This window comes from Salvelinus alpinus, chromosome 21 (assembly GCF_045679555.1).
Source record: "Salvelinus alpinus chromosome 21, SLU_Salpinus.1, whole genome shotgun sequence".
NCBI lineage: Eukaryota > Metazoa > Chordata > Actinopteri > Salmoniformes > Salmonidae > Salvelinus > Salvelinus alpinus.
Genome location: NC_092106.1, coordinates 4,718,110 through 4,742,345, shown reverse-complemented (window position 1 = coordinate 4,742,345; position 24,236 = coordinate 4,718,110). Strand labels below are relative to the sequence as shown.

Below are 24,236 nucleotides of genomic sequence, written 5' to 3'. Positions count from 1 at the left end.
AAGTGTGCACTCGCACACTCCCCATCATGGATTTAAAAGCATTGGATTGGTGTAAGCATTGGTTAGAGACAATTTCCACCATTGTTAAATCCACGAGAAGAAGTGTGCAAGAGAAATGCATACTTTGGGCAAAATGGAAGGGACCTGGGACGCATCAATTGCTCAGTGGGCCTGGAGAAGCTGACTGACAGTGGTGGCGTCCATGGTCGGATACCTGTCCACGGTTTGTTAGGGTGGAGTGGGCGGGTGCAGGATGACAACATTCTCTTACGTCAGACAAGACTGATGTCAGACTGACAGTATCAGTCAAAAGTTTGGACACACCTACTCATTCAAGGTTTTTTCTTTATTTTTACTACTTTCGACATTGTAGATTAATAGTGAAGAGATCAAAACTATGAAATGACACATATGGAATCATGTGGGAACCAAAAAAGTGTTAAAACAAATCAAAATAGATTTTATATTTGAGATACTTCAAAGTAGCCACCCAATGCCTTGATGACAGCTTTGCACACTCTTGACATTCTCTCAACCAGCTTCATGAGGTAGTCACCTGGAATACATTTCAATTAACAGGTGTTCCTTCTTAAAAGTTTATTTGTGGAATTTCTTTCCATCTAAATGCGTTTCAGCCAATCAGTTGTGTCGTGACAAGGTAGGGGTGGTATACAGTAGATAGTCCTATTTGGTCCTATATGGCAAGAACAGCTCAAATAAGCAAAGAGAAACGACAGCCCATCATTACTTTAAGACATGAAGGTCAGGCAATCCGGAAAATGTCAAGAACTTTGAACGAGTGCAGTCGCAAAAACCATCAAGCGCAATGATGGAACTGGCTCTCACGAGGACCACCACAGGAAAAACCCAGAGTTACCTCTGCTGCAGAGGATAAGTTCATTAGAGTTATCAGCCTCAGAAATTGCAGCCCAAATAAATGCTTCACAGAGTTCAAGTAACAGACGCATCTCAACATCAACTGTTCAGCGGAGACTGCGTGAATCAGGCCTTCATGGTCAAATAGCTGCAAAGAAACCACTACTAAAGGACACCAGTAATAAGAAGAGACTTGCTTGGGCCAAGAAACACAAGCAACGGACATTAGACCGGTGGAGATCTGTCCTTTGGTCTGATTTTAGATTTTTGGCTCCAACTGCCGTGTCTTTGTGAGACGCAGAGTAGTTGAACGGATGATCTCTGCATGTGTGGTTCCCACCGTGAAGCATGGAATAGGAGGTGTGATGGTGTGGGGGTGCTTTGCTGGTGACACTGTCAGTGATTTATTTAGAATTCAAGGCACACTTAACCAGCATGGCTGCCAGAGAATTCTGCAGCGATACGCCATCCCATCTGGTTTGCGCTTAGTGGGACTATCATTTGTTTTTCAACAGGACAATGACCCAAAACACACCTCCAGGCTGTGTAAGGGCTATTTGACCAAGAAGGAGAGTGATGAGGTGCTGCATCAGATGACCTGGCCTCCACAATCACCCGACCTCAACCCCCAATTGAGATAGTTTGGGATGAGTTGGACTCCAGAGTGAAGGAAAAGCTGCCAACAAGTGCTCAGCATATGTGGAAAATCCTTCAAGACTGTGTTGGAAAAGCATTCCAGGTGAAGCTGGTTGAGAGAATGCCAAGAGTGTGCAAAGCTGTCATCGAGGCATTGGGTGGCTACTTTGAAGAATCTAAAATCTAAAATATATTTTGATTTGTTTAACACTTTTTTAGTTACTACATGATTCCATATGTGTTATTTCATAGTTTTGATTATTATCCTACAATGTAGAAAATAATAAAAATAAAGAAAAACCCTTGAATGAGTAGGTGTGTCCAAACTTTTGACTGGTACTGTACGTTTTACATCAGACTTTCTTCTACACTTAAATCGAGGGACTGGCACTGCGTAGGAGTGATGCTACCTGTCAGAAGACAATGGCTGACAGCAAAGCCACCCATGAAGCCACCCACACCATCATCACCATCACTTGGCTGGCAGGCAGCAGGTCCATCTCTGGCTCACTCCATCCAGGGAAAATGGACAGTAAATCTGACATCATGAGAATAATATCTAAGCGGGTTCGGCCAAGGATGACAAAAAACTGTCAATCTTCATAGGCTTCCTCGGTGCCCCCCTCGAAATGAATGAATCCATCTTGATTTACCATGGCGCTCCTCTCGACTCTTGTCTCAAAGGGCCTCAGATAGTAACATTTCCAAGTGTGTAAGACAATAGATAGTAAAACATGCAGGTAGGCACGTCGCAGGGGTTTGAGGACACTTCTAGCGTCAGGATTTGACTGCTCGGCAGAATGTCACCGCACCACCCCGTACTGCGAGGGGTACTAGATCCCACTACTGCCACCAAATGTGACAAGGTAAAGACGGACACATTATTACAAAGGAATTTCAAGTATTCCCGGCCAATGCAACATATTGTGCTACTACTGAAACTCGTAATGAAATTGCCACACATCAGAGACCTTAGTCAAAAAGCAGAAATTAATACCATGACATGGTAAGTTCCTGGCTCCCAACATTCTCCACTCCCTACCCCCACCCCCCCCACATCCCCGTTGCTGTGGAATGAATACTGATGTTGTCATTCCCTCTGACGGAGGGGAAGAGAAATCCCATGGCCCAGTGCAAGGACGTACTCCTTAAACCATAATCGCGGAACATCTCTTATCGGCACTGCTCTACGACATGATTAAAAAGTGGCACCGGGCACTCCAGCTTCTCCACACGGGATCTCCTCTTGCTCCCTGTCTATCAAACCTGAGCTCTGGCGTGTTTTCAAAAAATGTAACCTTTAATTAACTAGGCAAGTCAGTTAAGACAAAATTCTTATTCACAATGATGGCCTAGGAACAGTGCCTTGTTCAGAGGCAGAACAACAGATTTTTCAGATTTTTCAACCTTTCGGTTACTGGCCCAACACTCTAACCACTAAGCTACCTGCCGCCCCCACTAGGCTACCTGCCGCCCGGCCGTCTCACGACCGGCCTGTCCAATTAGAACGGCCCGACAATCACTCACTACCGCTACGCTACACATTAAGGGGTCTCTCCAGAGATCCCTAGGTTTGACATGTTAAGCCCTGGGTATGGAATTGAGGGGGCATGGGAAAAGCTAAGCAGGCAGATTGGTAGATGCCACTGATGTGAAGGAGGAGACGAGGAGCAGGGGAAAGTGGTCGCTGGTGTTATAGCAGAGGTCTCCAATCCTGGTCCTTGGTGAGGAGCCATGGAAACTGCAAAAGCCCACAGCACTGAAAGGCTCAGGCTCTCATTTCAGACACAGAGCCGACTCAAGTCAACCAGGATAGGAGCAACAGGGATGGGTCCAGTAGCAGCCACACATTTACGCATGGATGAATATAACATTAGTTAATCAAAGAAGCGGTGAACTAAAACAGAGTGCAGCAGACTCAGCGATTGTGTTGGACAATGGGTTGATTGGTTGGAGACCACTACAGTGGTGGAAGAGGAGGAGCATGTTTGGTGTGGTGTGCCATGCTTGGAAGCAGCAACAAGATCTCATGGAATGGCGGGGACTGTGAGGGGCAGTGTTGTGTTCGACACCACCTAAAGCGAGAAGTATTCAAGACCACGACCGGAGCAAATCGAGTGCGAGTCAAGACCAAGACCGGAGGGGGACAAGGGGTCCGAGACCGAGTCAAGACCAGAAAAATACGAGTCCAATTCAAGACCATGATTGTCATTCTGTCAAATCACCACCATATTAAGAGTTCAAAATGTCCAGTATTTCACTGTTCATATTTCAGAACAAGAGAAACACTGAAGAGAAAAAAAGATCCAATCAGGATTTTTCTTTGCTGTTCTGGCGAGATAATCTAGCTAAATTACGTTAAGTCAGCCATTGACTAGGCCATCAGAAGTTAGCTAAAGGCATCTGCCATTCAGCTGTATTAGAGCAATATTTTTGAGTGACAGTGGAATCAACAAATCACATTTTGACTTAATGGGTGGGACTGTTTTTACAAAAACATATGGAAACTTCTGTTGCCAACAGCTCCCTGCGCAATAGGGAGCAGTAGATTTCCCACAGTCGACCTAGCTAGCTTGCTTTCGTTGTCGGCTTAGTTTGCAGCAGGTGTTATCAAAGAGCATGTTGTCGCTAATTTGTTGGCTTCTCCCTTTTCACGAATAACTTTCAACAACAGGTTAAGTTTCAAATTATCATCATCTGGTGAGTGGAAATGTGTTTTTTATTGCAGCGCGCTTGCTGTTTATTGCTGTTTCTCTATGGAAATAACTTGTGTGTGTGAAACACTGTTGCATTTAAAGTGGAACTAACAGCATTTCAGCAATATGACATCTTTTTAAAATCTGTTTATACACCCCCAGGAAGAATATTACACTTTTTTAAACATTGTCTTACAAGCGACTACTTAGACATGGTAATTTTCACATTTTCATAAATTCTTAGTATGTTTTGAAATTACGTATAGCAAAGCATTTGTGAAAATGCTATAGCAATGTAGAGTGGGAAAGCGACCATGTGTTTGGAAAAGTAATAGACACTGCACTAAATAAAACCGAGAATAAAAACATCTGTCTTGTCCAGGACCGGAGTCTACAAACAACCATGAAAAGGTAGGCTCTCTCTCCCTCAGTTATGCACATCAACAACAACAAGATCAACAACTAATGCTAGCCAGAGCAAGATGAGCTAAAATCTAACGAAGGAACATTAGATAAACCCTCTCAAACTTTTTCCCTAGCTGGCCGTCAAAATTGCACTGATAAATGATGGGGAATTGTAGCCTCCTCGTCCTTCTGCAGCTTCCCTGCCAATGCATGCTTGTCCCAACCAAGCACTCTAACTGGCTAAAATTGTCTAGCTTGCTAGCTAGCTACTTCCAGACCCAAATGAAAGAACGCCTCACTCTGATCATTTTACTCGCCGTAGCAGAGCTGGTTAGGCTTGTTTACATGTTATCTAGAGCGTTCTTGACTATCTATTACTTATTTTTGTCCACGTTTACTGACACCGGTCATATTCAGCAGGTGTTGCGAGTTGGTAAATTCATCAGTTGTTCTGCTCTCAGGCACGGTCAGAGTGCTCCGGGAGTGGAGTAGATATCCAAAGTGAATTTGCTCGCTACATAAATAGATACACTAGCCTATTAGTCACGTTATGGCTGACTTGTGATCATCGCCCTTGCTAGTTTGATTGTGTTGACATTCCCAGCCTTAGTTACATTCGCCCCTTTTTTGACGAGAATATTGAGTCAATGAAACAGAAACAATGTACATTCGTCCGTTTGTACCAGGCCAGCTGTGATTTACAACCTGATAGCAATATTTTGGGGATTTCTCTATTGTACTGCATGCTAATTGATCCGTCGTATACCTCCACTACACTACTTTGATACGCATCAGTAGGGATTAAGGAGTGAGTATAGGCAATGCCCACTGAAAAACAAAGATTGGTATAGTGCTTATACCTGCGTATACCCTCCACTAGACCACTCTCCCACATGAGTGCGCTAGTATGTCCTTTCAGAATCACAAACCTGTCACACGATGAAGACCTATAGGTTCGCCACTCCGCAAACATGTCTATAATAGATATAATCACTGTTAAATGACTGTATTAACGTTTCAAGAAAGGAGTGTGAGCTGATAATTCAGAGTTTTTTTTTTTTTACTCCGCTGGAGTAAGTGAGCCCTCGCTGTCGGAGACCAAGTCAAGACCTGATACAAATGTATCCGACACAGAGACAAGAATGAGCCTCAATATGTGGTCTCGAGACCGGTTTCGAGTACTAAAATACCTCTGAGGTGGACACACACACAAACACACATTATTTTTGTTGTTTATATTATTTTATGGTCGTATTGTTTGTATATCGTTGTATTTGAAATGTGTGTGACTGTTCTTGTCTATCCGTTTTTTGTTACTTGTCATGCTTTGTGTTTTGTGTGGACCCCAGGAAGAGTCGCAGCTGCTTCTGCAAAAGTTAAATGGGAATCGAAATAAACAAGAAACATCACCAAACAAATCACACTAATTGTTAGAAGCTACATGAGAAAGGGTGTCCAATTTGTTCGCTATGGATTGCTCACTGGAGGCCAGGGTAAACTACCCTCATCCCCAGGCGGTGTGTGAGACTGGTGACATATAGATTCCCTCCACATGTATAACGTACTAACTACAACACGCACATAGGCAGACTTCTTATGTCACACCAATGGGGTCTCTGTGTCAGTCATCGACAATGGGGTACATTCAAGTCCTGAATTCCTTGGAGTATAAAAAAATCTATTTGGATATGATTCAGAGGGAGAGAGAGTATTGATGTTTGGGGGGGGGGGGGGGGGATGCAGATTCACAAATCAAAGTGATGTGAATGAGAGGCACTCTGGGCTATTTCAGAAAAAAAGATTTAACAGTGGTGTACCAATAATCAATCCTTTCCATGTTCAAGACCGCCCAACAGGAGAAATTAGTATTGCAGCAATAAACTAATACCACAACCTTCGATTCAGAAGCTCAGATGGAGGTTTGCCGTCCATTGGTATGATCAATATTCATAACGGATAACTCAAACAACTCTTCACTGCATCCTGATGGAATAGTATGCATCATGCTATCATATATGGACCAAGATTGCTCCTCCATCCACTATTCACAGCCCAAATCATCACATGAAGATGTACAGTAGAGACATTTTGCTGGGAGTCAAATTATAACAAGATAAATCATCGGCATGCCACATGCGACAACTGATAATGATAGCAATGTTCCCTTTCCCTTTCATGATCAATTAAAGAGTCGAGGCTTTGAAGTTCACTGTACATTGACACAGGGCTTTGGGGTATTTCTTTAGAAATATGAACATTCAAGTTCATAGTGTGTGTGTGTGTGTGTGTGTGTGTGCGTGTGTGTGTGTCTTTTGTCTGTGCCTGATTGTGCTGAGTAGGGTCGACAGTGGTGCTTACTGTATTTTCTTGATATGATATGAATATTCAGGATGTCTAATTTCACACTGGGTGACCATACAGAGCTAGAGCTGTGTTAACTTGTTTCTTTTTTTTTTTTTTTTTAATTGCTTGAACACACTGCAGTCTGCAGAAGGCCCCGTATCTCTGTAACACCGTTGAGCCACTAGCTCCAAGTATCAAAAGACACAGTCCTGGCAGTGGCAGCCGGAATATAAAGTGAAAGGTCTGTTTTAAAGAAGGAGAACCGTTCAATTGATGTGTATTTCTTATACAGTCACCTAGTTCTCCCAAGAAGTAAACAAAGGCACTAAAAGCTGTATTCAAGTGCTGCTTAAACTGATCCCCAGAGTTGACTAGAAGACTGTACAGGTCATTCTAAAAAGATTGCTGTCTTTCTAGAGCTCTGCTACCCGGCTCGAGTCTGACGGGCCCCGACGTTGTACATTGGGTTAGGGCCGGGTAGGGTCCGTTTCTTCATCAATAACTAGGGTACAGGTAAGGCTCGGGTATCACTAAATTGATCACTAACATTTTGAAGCTAAGCCATTTGCTCATGCTCTGCTGCACAGTACAGTCATATCTGACTAAGATCATAACATGGTGTCAGAGGTGATTAAACCTCATTAAATATAATTTTTTGTATTATATTTTTTTTATTATAATGTTACTTGAGTTTTGTCAGAGTTTAGAATGAACAAAAGTAGCTAAGAGCTCATTTATTGAGCAGAGCCGGAGATACTTTTGAGGAGATGGGAAACTCCACTGGAATCGTATTAACACCCATTGTGTACGTTGTCCATTCCAAGCCAATGGGCAGCGCAGTGCATTCTGGGCGATTCTGGGACAAGGAGAGCTCTCCTTCAAGGAGTGAATGGGTGTCAATTGGTGCTAGCTCAAAAACTCAACATTAGCATGAATTTCGTCAACAAGAAGTACAACAAAACAAATATTTTCCAAGATGTGAGATAATTAACTTGCTATCTGTAATATTGTATAGCTTTGGAATCATGACATTATGTACACTACTTTTTCAACCACACCCGTTGCTGACAAGTGTATAAAATCGAGCACATAGCGATGCAATCTCCATAGACAAACATTGGCAGTAGAATGGCCTGTATTAAAGAGCTCAGTGACTTTCAACCTTGCACCGTCATAGGATGCCACCTTTCCAACAAGTCAGTTCGTCACATTTCTGCCCTGCTAAAGCTACCCCAGTCAACTGTAAATGCTGTTATTGTGAAGTGGAAACGTCTAGGAGCAACAACGGCTCAGCTGCGAAGTGGTAGGCCACACAGAACGGGACCGCCCAGTGCTGAAGCGCGTAGTGCGTAAAAATCCTAGTGCGTAGTGCGCAAACATCCTCTGCCTCAGTTGCAACACTCACTAACGAGTTCCAAACTACCTCTTGAAGCAACGTCAGCACAATAACTGTTTGTCGAGAGCTTCATGAAATGGGTTTCCATGGCCGAACAGCCCCACAAAATCCTAAGATCACCATGTGCAATGCCAAGCGTCGGCTGGAGTTGTGTAAAGCTCACCGCCATTGGACTCTGGAGCAGTGGAAACATGTTCTCTGGAGTGATGAATCACATTTCGCCATCTGGCAGTCCGACGGACAAATCGGGGATTGGAAGATGCCAGAACGCTACCTGCCCCAACGCATTGTGCCAACTGTACAGTTTGGTGGAGGAGGAATAATGGTCTGGGGCTGTTTTTCGTGGTTCGGCCTAGGCCCCTTAGTTCCAGTGAAGGGAAATCTTAACACTAAAGACGTACAATGACATTCTAGATGATTCTGTGCTTCCAACTAGGGCTGGGCGATATGGCCAAATCTCATATCCCAATATAGGTAATTTCATATCCCAATAACGATACATATTTACATTTACATTTACATTTAAGTCATTTAGCAGACGCTCTTATCCAGAGCGACATATCACGATATACCACATTTTCTTTAAATTCAATTTAGTTTATAAAAACTAAAAAATAGTTTATATAAAATAACAAAATAGTTTATATAAAATAAAAAGGCCTATTTCTTAGTAGATTTTGAATTATACTCAACAAATAAAAAGGTCATTACTCATATTTGATTATTTATTTTCTTTAGAACTTGTGCAAATTGTCAATTAAGCATGTAACAAAATATAAAATATGAATGTATAAAATCTAAAATGGTAAATAGATAACACTTCAACTATAGTTGCAAAGAAAATAAATATAGGGCTAAAATATATATTTTGGGGTGGGGGGGGGGCCTTGCCTGTTTTGCATGTTATTTTAGCATTAATACATGTCACATATCAATTTGCATTTGGTACCTTGGGTGGAGTGTTAGCACCAACTCACGAAACCCCCGTTTCTCGGCCGTGTAAATTGGGGCCATGTCTTTGCAGAGGTAAGTTGTAACGGCAGCTGTTATCTCCTTCCATCTTCGTGATTATTTGCCATATGGTGTGCCGCGGGTAAAAGCCTCTTATAACGTCTGAGTCTGAGGTTTGTTTTGAGCACTCGACTGTACTTTTTGGGGTCTCATCCGTAGACTCTCTCCGTACTGTTTGAGATCAGGGCCCTGCACAGAACCCTGGCCTCAACCCCATCGAACACCTTTGGGATGAATTGGAACGCCGACTGTGAGCCAGGCCTAATTGCCCAACATCAGTGCCTGAATTCACTAATGCTCTTGTGGATGAATGGAGGCAATTCCCCGCAGAAATGTTCCAACATTTAGTAGAAAGCCTTCCCAGAAAAGTGGAGGCTGTTATAGCAGCAAAGGGGGACGAACTCCATATTAATGCCCATGATTTTGGAATGAGATGTTTGACGAGCAGGTGTCCACATACTTTTGGTCATGTGGTGTTCTTTTGAGGAAAATAGGCACGTTTCTCGACTCATACCCGGACTTTGAGAAGGGATTGCGTGATTAGCTTAGCAACCGCGTGACGCAGCATGACAACATGAACGTGATTGGTCAACAGTCTGCTGGGTGGGGCGTTATACGTTCCTACATTCATTGCCCAATGGGATTCCTACCTCCTCTTTTCTCTAATATATCTGGCAGAGCAGCCCAAGCGGAGCGATCGAGTGACAGACGTACAGGAGCAGTTAATGGATTTACTAATGGAGGAAGTTCTTTCTGATTTAGAGTTTCGGGAAGGGCCGGGCCTCACATTTGGCAGAAGCATTCGGGCCTGGGTAGTGTAGGGACTGTAGGGACTGAAAGTTGCAGGCATGGGTAGGGCTCGGGCTTAAAATGTATTCCCGTGCAGGGCTCTGTCTTTTCTCTTTCATCCTTCTATCTATAGGGGAAACTAACATACAGTATATCCCCAACATAAGGTGCAAGGTAAGGGCTTGCTGTATTGTGCCCAGAAAATAAACTATGCATTTATAGTCAAATCAGAGCCATTTATAGATCTCTATTCATGCATTATTTTCACATGTAAAACTGACTCTTTTGAGTGGATGGTAGATATTTAAACTGCCCCATTAGTTCATGGCAACAAGTTACAAATCAGGGATTTTTCTGTCATTGAAATCCTACGCGTTTTTTCATGCCAACTAAGTCCAAACAGTGTAAAAAAATCATAGATAAAAAACAAATATATATAATAATAATAATACTTTTCGGGATGTTAAAATGCTTTCAGTGTCAACTTAAACAACTAAAACCAGCTATAGATGGTAGAGAATATAATGAACTATATTTGTGTTTATAATATAATATTTGAGAACTAACAATCACCAAAATAAAATCTAGACAGTCAGGAAGAATTTTAAATGACAAAAAAATGAATTTAACAGTATTTATTTTACATGATTTTGTAGAATTGCAGGAAAATTCAAAAAAAATCCTCTACACCACCAAGATGGTGGTCTCTAAAATACTCTCAAATTCAGCCATACAGACGGCCCAACCACACCCATTTGCAAGGTTTTTTCTGGACCAAAAAGTGGCAGGGGGCCATGCCACACCCACTTCCTAAGTACCTTTTTGATCTTTTTGATTCTTTAAAATATTCACAAAGAAAACTACTGCCACAAGGAAACCATTCATAGACACCTGCCTTGGACATACTAGGTGTAACAGTATAGCTTCCGTCCCTCTCCTCGCCCCTACCTGGGCTCCAACCAGGGACCCTCTACACACATCGACAACAGCCACCCTCGAAGCATCGTTACCCATCGCTCCACAAAAGCCGCGGCCCTCGCGGACCAAGGGGAACAACTACTTCAAGGTCTCAGAGCGAGTGACGTCACCGATTTGAATCGCTTTTAGCGCGCGCCCCGCTAATTAGCTAGCCATTTGACATCGGTTACATAGGACCAGGAGTTTTTCTTGAGCATGAAGAAAGAAACTATCATCCCTAGTTAGTTAAAGGCTATAACATGGGCCAAGAGATGTTCCTGCTCAGTTCACATGGTCAGGGAAAACTCCTGTCCATGCAAAGCATGTATGATGTATTACTATGAATTATGTACATATGTATGACTGACAGACAGCGAAGTCCTCAGACCACTGCCATAATCGACTACAATATTTAACAGTCAAAAAAGACATCCATATTAATTGAACATTAATTGAACCTCTGAAATAAAAAGTTAATTATAGATTATTAGGACTGTGTGCCGCAGAATATGATTCCTTAATAGTTTGCAACTTGAATATGTTATTGATTGGTTGCAGAGGAAATTAAAACACATTGCTGAATAGTATTGAAGTTGAGGTTATGGCAAACGCAGATCATTTGTCTACGTCAATGTACCATAGGGAAATGAAGCGTCCACATGCCTCGTGCGAATGCCCAAGATTCAGGAGAGCCCACATCAGAGCCAATTTGCATCGGACGCCTTTGAAATGTGATGCACTACTCAGTAGGTCTTGGTGAGGTGCCTACTGGCTATCCAGTTCAATGCTACAGGACACAGGATCAATATGTCTCGCATCTTAACATAGCAGATCCCACATGTGAACGCTTTCAGACGTTGATTTCATTGATCATAGCTTTTAAAGCGCAAACACTGTAAGACATACCTGTGTACGTTAGATTGTAATGTGCGTAAAGACTGTCGCAAATATGAAACACAGAAACAACAAGATGAGATCCAGCCATGGTAACATATTTGTTACTATAACGTAGCATAATTAGGCTATATAACATGTTTAAGTCGATTGTTCCACAGGTGTGACTGAGACCCAAGTGACCCAGCTGGCAGTCTCTATTCTGCTCCTATCTATCACGGTCATCAGTGGTTGACATGGACTTTTATGGGCCGTCTTAGAAAGCCAGTCATCCTGGCTGAATCCTTTCATAGAGCACACTCACAGCTTTCAGATCATTGCAAGTTAATGAATTAATATTTCAAATCTCTTCAAAGCCTGAAGCAGCCCGTCCCAATTGCTAATATTGGAATGAGCTTTGGAAACAAAAAGTAATTATGCAGCAGCAGAAAGATCTATTTGCTACAAACTCACACTCCCTTTTATGTCCTCCCTAATAACATTTCTATCACATGTATAAAGGGCCCAGAGTTTTTCCTGACAACGTGACCTGACCAGGTCAACTATAGGGCCTGAAGTTTTTCACTGGTCAGGTCATGTGGTCTGGAAAAACTCTTGGCTCTACACAGGTTCGCAGAATTTATCTGACTGACAAAGTTTTAAAGCACATTTCCATTAGCTGAGTCATAAGCTCCTCAAGCTGAATTTGTCCCCTGGGTAATCTTCGGAATTGTCAAATGCCTTGAAAGTGGCCCTTGAAGTTAAATGTTTTGAATGATTGTCCTTGTCTCAATTCTGTAGAGATCACCTTCCATCAGATGGTGAACAATGGATGCAGCAGGCCTGTTAACCTTCACTACACTAGGGAGTTGTGCCTCGGTGTCCAATCCATCAATTGATCAAGCATTCAATGAGATCATGCATCTTACTTCACTTTTCTGTCAGCCGGTACATATTGCAACAACACACAGGCAGTCATCCAGCAGAGGAAGAGCTGAAAACTTCATTTGGATTTTTGGGCTGTAGCTGTTTACCTTAACATCGTTATACTCGGAGGAATTATTGGGGAATATTTCACAAAAACAATTTCCTGTGTGCAGCACTTTGGTAACGAACGCTTATGCAGATTATCCAAGGATGCCCCATTCAACCTTGGAGAGTCTCCGCTAGTGCACAAATGGTGGTCAGAGAGTTGGACCCGGGGCCATTAAGATGCAGTGTCAAACACATGAGGGACATTGTTAGTGTACCCTTGAGCAAATGACTCCACCTGAAATTCAACAGCAAACAAACCGGCAGAATGAATATGATAAATGTGACCTATGGGAGGTGTCGGCTATGCAAATAGATAAATCATCTCTGGATAAAAAGGGCCATATTTAATGCATACAGGATGCATGCACTGTGTGTGTGTGTGTGTGTGTGTGTGTGTGTGTGTGTGTGTGTGTGTGTGTGTGTGTGTGTGTTTGCATGCGGTGCATACCTGCATGTGTGCGCACGTGCCTGCGTGTGTGTACGTGCCTACGTGTGTGTGTGTGCACCTGCATGTGGGTGCACGTCTATGTGTGTTTTCAGCAGGCTGCCAGAGAGAGGGGAATGCGGATGGCTGGCTAAATGAACTCAGACAGATGTTGAGCACGATAGAGCTGGGCCCTGCCCACTTAGAGGAAATGGGACTTTGTTAAGGACTAGTGACTGTCACTCTGTCCCTAACTGTTCAGGGGAGAGTGGGTGATGATAATTAACCTTCAACACAATCATCCCAGATAGCTGGGGAGGAATGTCATGGGCACCCCGTGTGGGCCTCACGTCCAGTACACACACACACACACACACACATATTCTGGCAGTTGTAGATTATCCATCTCAATTTAAAAATATCATATTTTCAGAACTCAGAGATGTGGCTTTTCTTCCCTGGCTGAAGGCAGGTCTTAAGCCATGAAATAGTGTAGTAAGACACCAAACCCTAATATGTCTAATTGGTAGGCTCTAGTTGCTCTACAATTCGTTTGATGAAATGTAGAGCAGGGTTTTCCAAATGGTGGCTGGTGAGGCAAGGATAAATCCAGGATTGTGGTTGTGGTTAGGAAAATGATTGTATCTCTTTGAGGGAAAGTAAGAACTCTTGAATGGCTTTAGGTACGCCCCAAATCTCAATGCAAAAAAGGTTTTGGAAATGGATTAGGAGTATGTACACAAAGGTGTGTAGTCCACAAGGGGGTGCCAAATAGCCTCCTAAACCACCAACTAACACCCCTGAGCATGCACCCACTCTCGCCGTCTCTCTCTCTCTCTCTCTCACACACACACACACACACACACACACACACACACACACACACACACACACACACACACACACACACACACACACACACACACACACACACCTGTCGGAGGTCAATCAAGCAATTCAAACAGATGAATTTGATTGACAATATCCTGCAGCATATTTGTCTCCCTTACTCTAAACCTTCAATCATCAGATAAGTGGATGGAATAGATGTGCAAGGGAATGTCTTATACCGTATGAGGCTCTCAGCAACTGCAAAACACAAAAATATAAACTAATCAATGAATGAATCAGTGAATACCAATCAAATCAATCAATTACTCTAGCTAATTAATATATTATTCTAACTCAGATGGAGTTGACATTCATCAGAACCTTCTGAGCATAGAGGCTGTCACAGGTGAGGCTTCCTAATCAGATGTATGCCATCTGTGGTCAGGGCTACTTTTTTTTGGAAAGGGGGGGGGGGGGGGGGGTCACTGACAGTCACTCAATTAGCCCATGTCACCAAACATTTTTAGATTGGTAAATTAGCTATCTAAACCTCATCTGGAAATGACTGACCGAGCCCTGACCTCCAGGGGGCCCCCGTTGATTTTGTTAGTCACTCTCACTCAGATATCATATTAACATGGCACCAGTCATGGCAAAATATGCAGAATTGTAGGAGATTAGCTTTTAAACTGCAAAAATGTCTTTCCACCCCATGGCAAAATGTGTAAATTGTAGAACATTTGCTGAAAAATTGCTAATGTTTCTCTCTACCCTATGGCAAAATGAGTCAAATGTTCTTATAAAATGTTCTTATAATTATACGTTAGTTATAATAAAACTGCAACATTTTCTCTATGCCCCATGGCAAAAGGTGTAGAATTGCAGGAAATTAAAACATTTTTGTTCTCCACTGTCCAAAAAAATGTTTTGCCAGCAAGGTGGGGCCCCCAACCAAATCTCGATTAGGGCCCCCAAAAGGCTAAGGCGGCCCTGTCTATGGAAATCTGCCCTGAATGACACTTGTATCCCAAAGAAAGACAGTTTGTCTTCCAACCAATTTTGTGGCTGGAATTTTCCTTAAATGTTTTTTTTTTTTAACTCTATAGATATGATATGCCTTCATGCCTCAAACAGGCTTAGCCTAACTAAAAACCCATTTAGGTTACATTACAAAAGCACAAATGCAACAATTTACTTTTCAGAGAGGATAGGTGTGTGAGGCAATTCCTATAGGAAAACATTTGATTAACTTAATTCACCATAATTGAGATAGAAAAAAAATATATAGGGAATGAATGAATGAGGGGGGGGGGGGCAGATAAATCAGGTTATTCAATTGACGCAACGCAGACCCCATGGCACATTTGAGGGACCGATAAGGCATCTTGCATAGGCTATGGACATTACATCATGTGGTCTTATATTCTCAATGAACCCTATTAACCGTCAACAATACATAATGAAAGTCAATAGCCTACCATTCCTCAAAATTATTATCTCAGAAAAGCAGTACACAAGCAGTCATTGTAGACTTGTACACTTTCTTACCTGGCTCTTCAACATCAATCGACGTTTTTGCTGTTTTATATCTCTTTTGGCATTTTCTCCTTATGGAACAGGTGTAGACTCGGTTGGCTTTAGCGGTAAGGAAAAAAACGGCATCAGTTTGTGCAATGCAATCCCCAGTTTTCTATAGCAATGCGCTTTCGCGGGTAGCCCTTCATATGGGGTAGCCTCTTGCACGCTGGTATAAGGGAGAAATAACCTGCTATATGCGCGTATCGACCAGGCTACTCACTCAATAACCATTTAAACATCGGTCGTCTTTCCGTATATCCTTGCGGTACCAGTTAAATGTGGCATTGATTCGTTCTCTTATATCCGCATCCAAAATAGTTGGAAATTATCCTCTACTTTTCTTTTAAGAAAATGAGTGGTCCAATTCCTCCAAATGTGAAGAATTGTCGTTTCCTTAGAGTACTTTCTTGCCTTGAAATGGACAAGTAGCTTGGATTTATTTCATCCTATCTCATTCAGTTTATTCTCAAGAAAAAAATAGAGCTCTCCCTCCTTCTCTTTGCTCCTGCGGCCGACCGGTCGTAGTTGAAAATGCTTTACCACAGCTTGAGCTTCAGGGAGGGTACGGAACGCAATGCATCCAAATGTCAACGGTTAATTCAATCTCTCGAAATATAGATCAAGCATTTACCGAATAACCTATCTCAAATTTCGTTTTTAAGAATCAACTGGACATCAAGTGCCATCCGGAACGATGCTGGAGAAAGACGCCGCTGTGAAGTGAAGTCCCCCTCACACTAGCTTTTGGTGCCTTACTACAGTACATCCAATGTTAAAGGAACCAGCACTTGTTTCTGTGCAGTGAGTTTACAGGTGCATCACTATACAGCCTATGGAGTACAATCCCAGCGAGCACATTTGGTTCCTTGGAAGTTGTGAGAACGTACGTTTTTGGTTTCCCATTAGTTCTGGGAACGAAGGAAGCCATGCGTTTCCTGACTGGCAAAACGGAATGTTTTTTAAACGTTCTGAGAACATCAGTCAAAATGTAGCCTGTTTAGGTAGCAGGGAGGTTCTGAAAATGTTTAACTATTGTTCCCTGAAAGTTTACCTGGGAGGTTTTATTATCATTCTGAGAACGGAAATTATAGGCTATCTGAAAATAATTATATAACTTTCTGGAAACATTAGCTGTTTTGAATGTTTTGAACAAAATGTTAAGGTTATGTTGAGGTTTTTGAATAACTTTCACTGAATGTTTCAATTAGACTTTTATTTTTAGATATTTTTTAGATAGACCAGCTTTAATATTGCAGATAGATTGTGGCGTCTAGCAATGAAATTATCTGCATCATTTCCATCCCCCCCATATAATTGTTGTTGTAAATATATTATTATAAATATATATATATATTTTTTTTTTCCTTCTTTATTATTTTCCCCTAACCCTACCACCACTCCCCTTATTGGAGTAAACTAATGGATAGCAATACATAGGCTTCCACTTCCAGCTTATACATACCACATCTTTTTCACGGACAGTATATATTTCCAATAGTTATCTATCGTTTGTTTTAGTCCCAGCCTTCAGCTACCCTCAACCCCTCCCATCTATCTCTGAATACCATCCAGTTTAGTTTTCTAGCTGTCATATATTTTCCCACTGTGCTGTGCTCTTTCACATAAGTTCTGAACTTTTCTATTCGCATAGTTTCTACATATTGTAAATTAAAGATAAACACCTTCGCTAAGAGTGTTATGGCGGCGAGTTTTACATCACTTCAGCCGACGCTTGGCATTAAGCATGATGGTCTTAGGCTTGAAGCTCCCGACGAACAGTTGTTGCGCTGACGTTGCTTCCAAAGGCAGTTTGGAACTCGGTAGTTAGTCTTGCAACCAAGGACGGGTCTTTTTTTTTTTACGCGCTACGCTCTTCAGAACTCAGCGGTCCCGTTCTGTGCGCTTGTGTGGCCTATCAGTTCTAAGCCGTTTGCTCCGAGATGTTTCCACGTCACAATAACAGCACTTACGGTTGACCGGGGCAGCTCTAGCAGGTTGGAAATTTGACAAACTGACTTATTGGAAAGGTGGCATCCTATGACGGTGCCACGTTAAAGGTCACTGAGCTCTTCAGTAAGGCCATTATACTGCCAATGTTTGTCTATGGAGATTGCATGGCTGTGTGCTCGATTTTATACACCTGTTTTTTTAAACACCTATCATAATAACCGAATATAGCCTATTAAGCTACATATATAGAGAAAGCATACCCACATATAGGCCCTGAATGACCCCAATGCATTTAAAAACTCCTCCCTAGTTTATTCCTGATTAATTTTGGTCTTTGGGTACTTTTATGTTCCAGTTCCTTGTATTTGGGGATTTATTATTTCATAAATTGTCCTAGTTTTTATGTATTTATAAATACTATACAGTTGAAGTCGGAAGTTTACATACAAAGCATTACATGGGCTTGCTCCTACCTATCTTTCCGATTTGGTCCTGCCGTAAATACCTACACGTACGGTACGGTCACAAGACGCAGGCCTCCTAATTGTCCCTAGAATTTCTAAGCAAACAGCTGGAGGCAGGGCTTTCTCCTATAGAGCTCAATTTTTATGGAATGGTCTGCCTACCCATGTGAGAGAAGCAGACTCGGTCTCAACCTTTAAGTCTTTATTGAAGACTCATCTCTTCAGTAGGTCCTATGATTGAGTGTAGTCTGGCCCAGGAGTGTGAAGGTGAACGGAAAGGCTCTGGAGCAACGAACCGCCCTTGCTGTCTCCCTCTCCACTGGGATTCTCTGCCTCTAACCCTATTACGGGGGCTGAGTCTCTGGCTTACTGGTGCTCTTCCATACCGTCCCTAGGAGGGGTGCTTCACTTGAGTGGGTTGAGTCACTGATGTGATCTTCCTGTCTGGGTTGGCGCCCCCCCCTTGGGTTGTGCCGTGGCGGAGATCTTTGTGGGCTATACTCAGCCTTGTCTCAGGATGGTAAGTTGGTGATTGAAGATATCCCTCTAGTGGTGTGGGGGCTGTGCTTTGGCAAAGTGGGTAGGGTTATATCCTGCCTGTTTGGCCCTGTCCGGGGGTATCGTCGGATGGGGCCACAGTGTCTCCCGACCCCTCCTGTCTCAGCCTCCAGTATTTATGCTGCAGTAGTTTATGTGTCAGGGGGCTAGGGTCAGTCTGTTATATCTGGAGTATTTCTCCTGTCTTATCCAGTGTCCTATGTGAATTTAAGTATGCTCTCTCTAATTCTCTCTCTTTCTCTCCTTTCTTTCTTTATTTCTTTCTCTCTCTTTCTCGGAGAACCTGAGCCCTAGGACCATGCCTCAGGACTACCTGGCCTGATGACTCCTTGCTGTCCCCAGTCCACCTGGCCATGCTGCTGCTCCAGTTTCAACTGTTCTGCCTGCGGCTATGGAACCCTGACCTGTTCACCGGACGTGCTACCTGTCCCAGACCTGCTGTTTTCAACTCTCTAGAGACAGCAGGAGCGGTAGAGATACTCTGAATGTGATCGGCTACGAAAAGCCAACTGACATTTACTCCTGAGGTGCTGACCTGTTGCACCCTCGACAACTGCTGTGATTATTATTATTTGACCCTGTTGGTCATCTATGAACATTTGAACATCTTGGCCATGTTCTGTTATAATCTCCACCCGGCACAGCCAGAAGAGGACTGGCCACCCCTCATAGCCTGGTTCCTCTCTAGGTTTCTTCTTAGGTTCTGGTGTCACACCCTGACCATAGAGAGCCCTTGGTTCTCTATGGTGTAGTAGGTCAGGGTGTGACTAGGGGGTGTTCTAGGTTATATATGTCTATGTTGCTGCTCTTGGTATGGTTCCCAATTAGAGGATGTTCGTTGTCTCTAATTGGGGATCATACTTAACGGTTCCCTGTTCCCACCTGCTTTGTGGGATATTGTTTTGTGTTTGTGCACCACGTAGTCACGTTTCGGTGTTCGTTTATTGATTTATTGTAGTTTGCTTAAAGTTTCACTTTGAAATAAATATGTGGAACTCAACATCCGCTGCGCCTTGGTCCGCTCATTTCCAAGAATGTGACATCTGGCCTTTCTTATTTATTTATTTTTTATTTATTTATTTAATTTAATTTTTTTACCCCCTTTTCTCCCCAATTTTTCGTGGTATCCAATCGCTAGTAATTACTATCTTGTCTCATCGCTACAACTCCCGTACGGGCTCGGGAGAGACGAAGGTCGAAAGCCACGCGTCCTCCGAAGCACAACCCAACCAAGCCGCACTGCTTCTTAACACAGCGCGCCTCCAACCCGGAAGCCAGCCGCACCAATGTGTCGGAGGAAACACCGTGCACCTGGCCCCCTTGGTTAGCGCGCACTGCGCCCGGCCCGCCACAGGAGTCGCTGGAGCGCGATGAGACAAGGATATCCCTACCGGCCAAACCCTCCCTAACCCGTACGACGCTAGCCCAATTGTGCGTCGCCCCACGGACCTCCCGGTCGCGGCCGGCTGCGACAGAGCCTGGGCGCGAACCCAGAGACTCTGGTGGCGCAGCTAGCACTGCGATGCAGTGCCCTAGACCACTGCGCCACCCGGGAGGCCCCGACATCTGGCCTTTCTTGGGATTTTTTCCTAGCCACCATGCTTCTACACCTGCATTGCTTGCTGTTTGGGGTTTTAGGCTGGGTTTCTGCACAGCACTTTGAGATATAAGCTGATCTAAGAAGGGCTTTATAAATTGATTTGATTTGATTTTGATTTGACTTAGGTTGGGTTGAAGTCATTCAAACAAATTTTTCAACCACTCCACAAATTTCTTGTTAACAAACTATAGTTTGGGCACGTCGGTTAGGAAATCTACTTTGTGCATAACACAAGTCATTTTTCCAACAATTGTTTACAGACAGATTATTTCACTGTATCACAATTACTGTGGGTCAGAAGTTTATATACACTAAGTTGACTGTGCCTTTAAACAGCTTGGAAAATTCCAGAAAATTGTGTCATGGCTTTAGAAGCTTCTGATAGGCTAATTGACATACTTTGAGTCAATTGGATGTGAACCTCTGGATGTATTTCAAGGCCTACCTTCAAACTCAGTGCCTCTGTGCTTGACATCATGGGAAAATCAAAAGAAATCAGCCAAGACCTCAGAAAAAAATGTGGACCTCCACAAGTATGGTTCATCCTTGGGAGCAATTTCCAAATGCCTGAAGGTACCAGGTTCATCTGTACAAACAATAGTACGCAAGTATTAACACCATGGGACCACGCAGCCGTCATACCACTCAGGAAGTAGACGCGTTCTGTCTCCTAGAGATGAACATACTTTGGTGCGAGAAGTGCAAATCATTCCCAGAACAACAGCAAAGGACTTTGTGAAGATGCTGGAGGAAACAGGTACAAAAGTATCTATATACAGTAAAATACACAGTAAAACGAGTCCTATATCGAATTAACCTGATAGGCCGCTCAGCAAGGAAGAAACCACTGCTCCAAAACCGCCATAAAAAAAGCCAGACTACGGTTTGCAACTGCACGTGTGTGGACAAAGATCGTACTTTTTGGAGAAATGTCCTCTGGTCTGGTGAAACAAAAATATAACTGTTTGTCCATAATGACCATTGTTATGTTTGGAGGGAAAAAAAGGGGGAGGCTTGCAAGTCGAAGAACACCATCCCAACCGTGAAGCACGGGCGTGGCAGCGTCATGTTGTGGGGGTGCTTTGCTGCAGGAGGGACTGGTGCACTTCACAAAATAGATGGCATCATGAGGAAAGACAATTATGTGGATATATTGAAGCAACATCTCAAGACATCAATCAGGAAGTTAAAGCTTGGTCGCAAATGGGTCTTCCAAGTGGACAATGGCCCCAAGCATACTTCCAAAGTTGTGGCAAAATGGCTTAAGGACAACAAAGTCAAGGTATTGGAGTGGCCATCACAAAGCCCTGACCTCAATCCTATAGAACATTTGTGGGCAGAACTGAAAAAGCGTGTGCGAGCAAGGAGGCCTACAAACCTAAGCTTTTTCACCACCATCTTCAGTCCACCATCCAATTAGACATTTAATAACACAGCTAGCTTAGGTTAACTGTTTTGACCTCCAAGCACAGTTTATGCATACAAACCCCATTTCTTTTTTATTGTGTCATGATGTCAGTCAGATTCAAACCCATGATCTTCTGTTCTCTATCAATGGAATTAGTCCACTGTGCCACCAGGATAGAGCTAGCATTAAGTAAAACCATGAGGAAACTTGCAGAAAACTATACGCTGAAGTACTGAATTTCTCACAGAAAACATTGGTTCTTAACGTTCTTGGAACAATTTGAGAACATGACTTTAAATAGAACCGTGAGGAAACCTGCAGGAAACGTTATGCTGAAGTACTGAAATTCACACAGAAGAACGTTGTTTATTAATGTTCTGAGAACATGGCTTTAAAAATAACCATTAGGAAACCTGGAAAGGGAAAGGGGGATACCTAGTCAGTTGTCCAACTGAATGTGTTCAACTGAAATGTGTCTTCCGCATTTAACCCAACCCCTTTGAATCAGAGAGGTGCTGTAGGAAATGTTATGCTGAAGCACTGAAATTCCCACTGAACACTGTTGTTTTCTAAAGTTTTCGGAAACAACATGAGAATATGACTTTAAAGGGGAATTTCACCCTAGAGGAATCTGGGCTTGTTTTCATCATGTCCGAGACATTTCTAGGACAGTGAGATGTGTTTCACACATAATTGCCCAGGAGGAGGGCAGGTCCGGGATTCGCGAGCTGAATGATACACCCTATGACGACTTCCAGTGTATTGCCTTGGGAGGTGAACTCTAAAAATACATGTGATCTTGCTTTGTGGCGTATTGCGAAGGCTCTATGTTATACTGATCGCACCATATGTTTCTGTGGGTGTAGATATGGTTGTCCTTGTTCGATAGAGCCATGGACATCTTTTAGTGATGTTCCTATCGGAGGATTCATTGCTGAATGTACAAGCGGGCACATTCTTTCCAGTCTCTGAAAGACTACAACTTGTGTTGGGAGTTGCTTTGTGTTCTGGCCCATCTTTTTGAAAAGGAGAGGGCTAGTAACAACACAATCCTTTAGGCAAAACTGAAAGAACTGGCCAGACGCAATGGCTTCAAGTGATTCCTCTCATCAACACGAATTTGACGATGGAGCATTTTTAGATGTTCTATTAGCTACATGGTCAAATTCAACCATACATGTTTCAACCGGAATATAGCAAAAAGGATTCAAAACAAAGAGTTTGATTTAGCTAGCGTTAGAAGCTCAGCTACAGCCGATGCCAGCACCAAGAGGGCAGATGACAAATACGGTGCCGAGATAAGTGAGTTATTTTTCCTGCAAGCCACCTAGCTAGCTAACTTTAGTTTATCTACAGAAACCCATATAGCTGGCTAACATACTACTGTGTTAAATCTGATTATTTTTATGTTTAAACAACTACCTGTAGCCATATCTATGACTAATTATAGAAGAGGTTTTACAATCTGAGATCTTTTATATCTCAATTGTAAAACCTCTTATTTTTTAGTCGTAGATATGGCTACTAAACATCACAGCCACCTAAAGCTAGGTTTACCAGCAAACGTTAGCACATGAATAGCTAGTTAGCCTGGTGCCTGCTAAATTGTTACGCACCACATCTCGCGTTTGTAACTTGTTAGCAAGCGTGTAACATCAGCAACTGTAAATAATTGTAATAGCTAGCTATGGAACATAATTGATGAGGGTTGACAGTGGTTATGATTATAAACGTGGATGCATTTCAATCTTACAAAATGATATGCATGACGCAAGATAGGATTTCAAATGGATCTAAATAACATGTGATGTATATCCAGCAAGCTAGCTAGCTAAGTTGACTAGCAAACAGTGAGGAGAAACAATAATACAATGATTTACCGTTCAAAATCTCTAAAACTGAAGCTGGTTTAACTATAATGTACAGTATAGGCGTGGACCGCACGGAGACTTCAAAGCGTATTTAAAAAAAATGGCAAAGACAAATTACTTCAACCTAAAACATTTAATAAAGACATTTATAGTAAAATATTATGGGGAATGAGAGGGCTACTGGTGTTGGGAAAGGGATCACAGCAGTGATTGAATGAGGGTATGAGGCATGAGTTGAGGTGTACAGAGGATAGGCTTCAGTGCAGGACAGACTCATCATGGATGGACGGTATTGGAGAAGAGCTCAACTCTTCCACTGAGGCCAGGACAGAATTTGACTGGGAAGACAAAAAACTCTAACACTACACAGTTACACAAATTAGCTAAGAATGAGTTAGTCCAATCATGGATTCAAATCACATTGATGTGTAATCATGTGAAAATTGACAGGGCTGATCATAGTGCTTTGGAGAGGAAACATTCAACGTGCCAGTGGATGAGAGGGCACATGAGACCTGGCTTCAGTTCACATCAG

The 24,236-nt window shown here is 42.7% G+C and overlaps 1 protein-coding gene across 1 annotated transcript in view; it reads right to left on the bottom strand.

Annotated features, from left to right (window-relative positions):
- The window catches only part of grik4 (glutamate receptor, ionotropic, kainate 4), a 477,591-nt gene extending 460,962 nt beyond the window's left edge, over positions 1-16,629 (bottom strand). The window contains exon 1 of the mRNA XM_071356615.1: positions 15,821-16,629. The gene's annotated coding sequence lies outside the window, so the exon portion shown is untranslated. The remainder of the gene's footprint in view (positions 1-15,820) is intronic.
- Between the last annotated feature and the right edge of the window lie 7,607 nt (positions 16,630-24,236).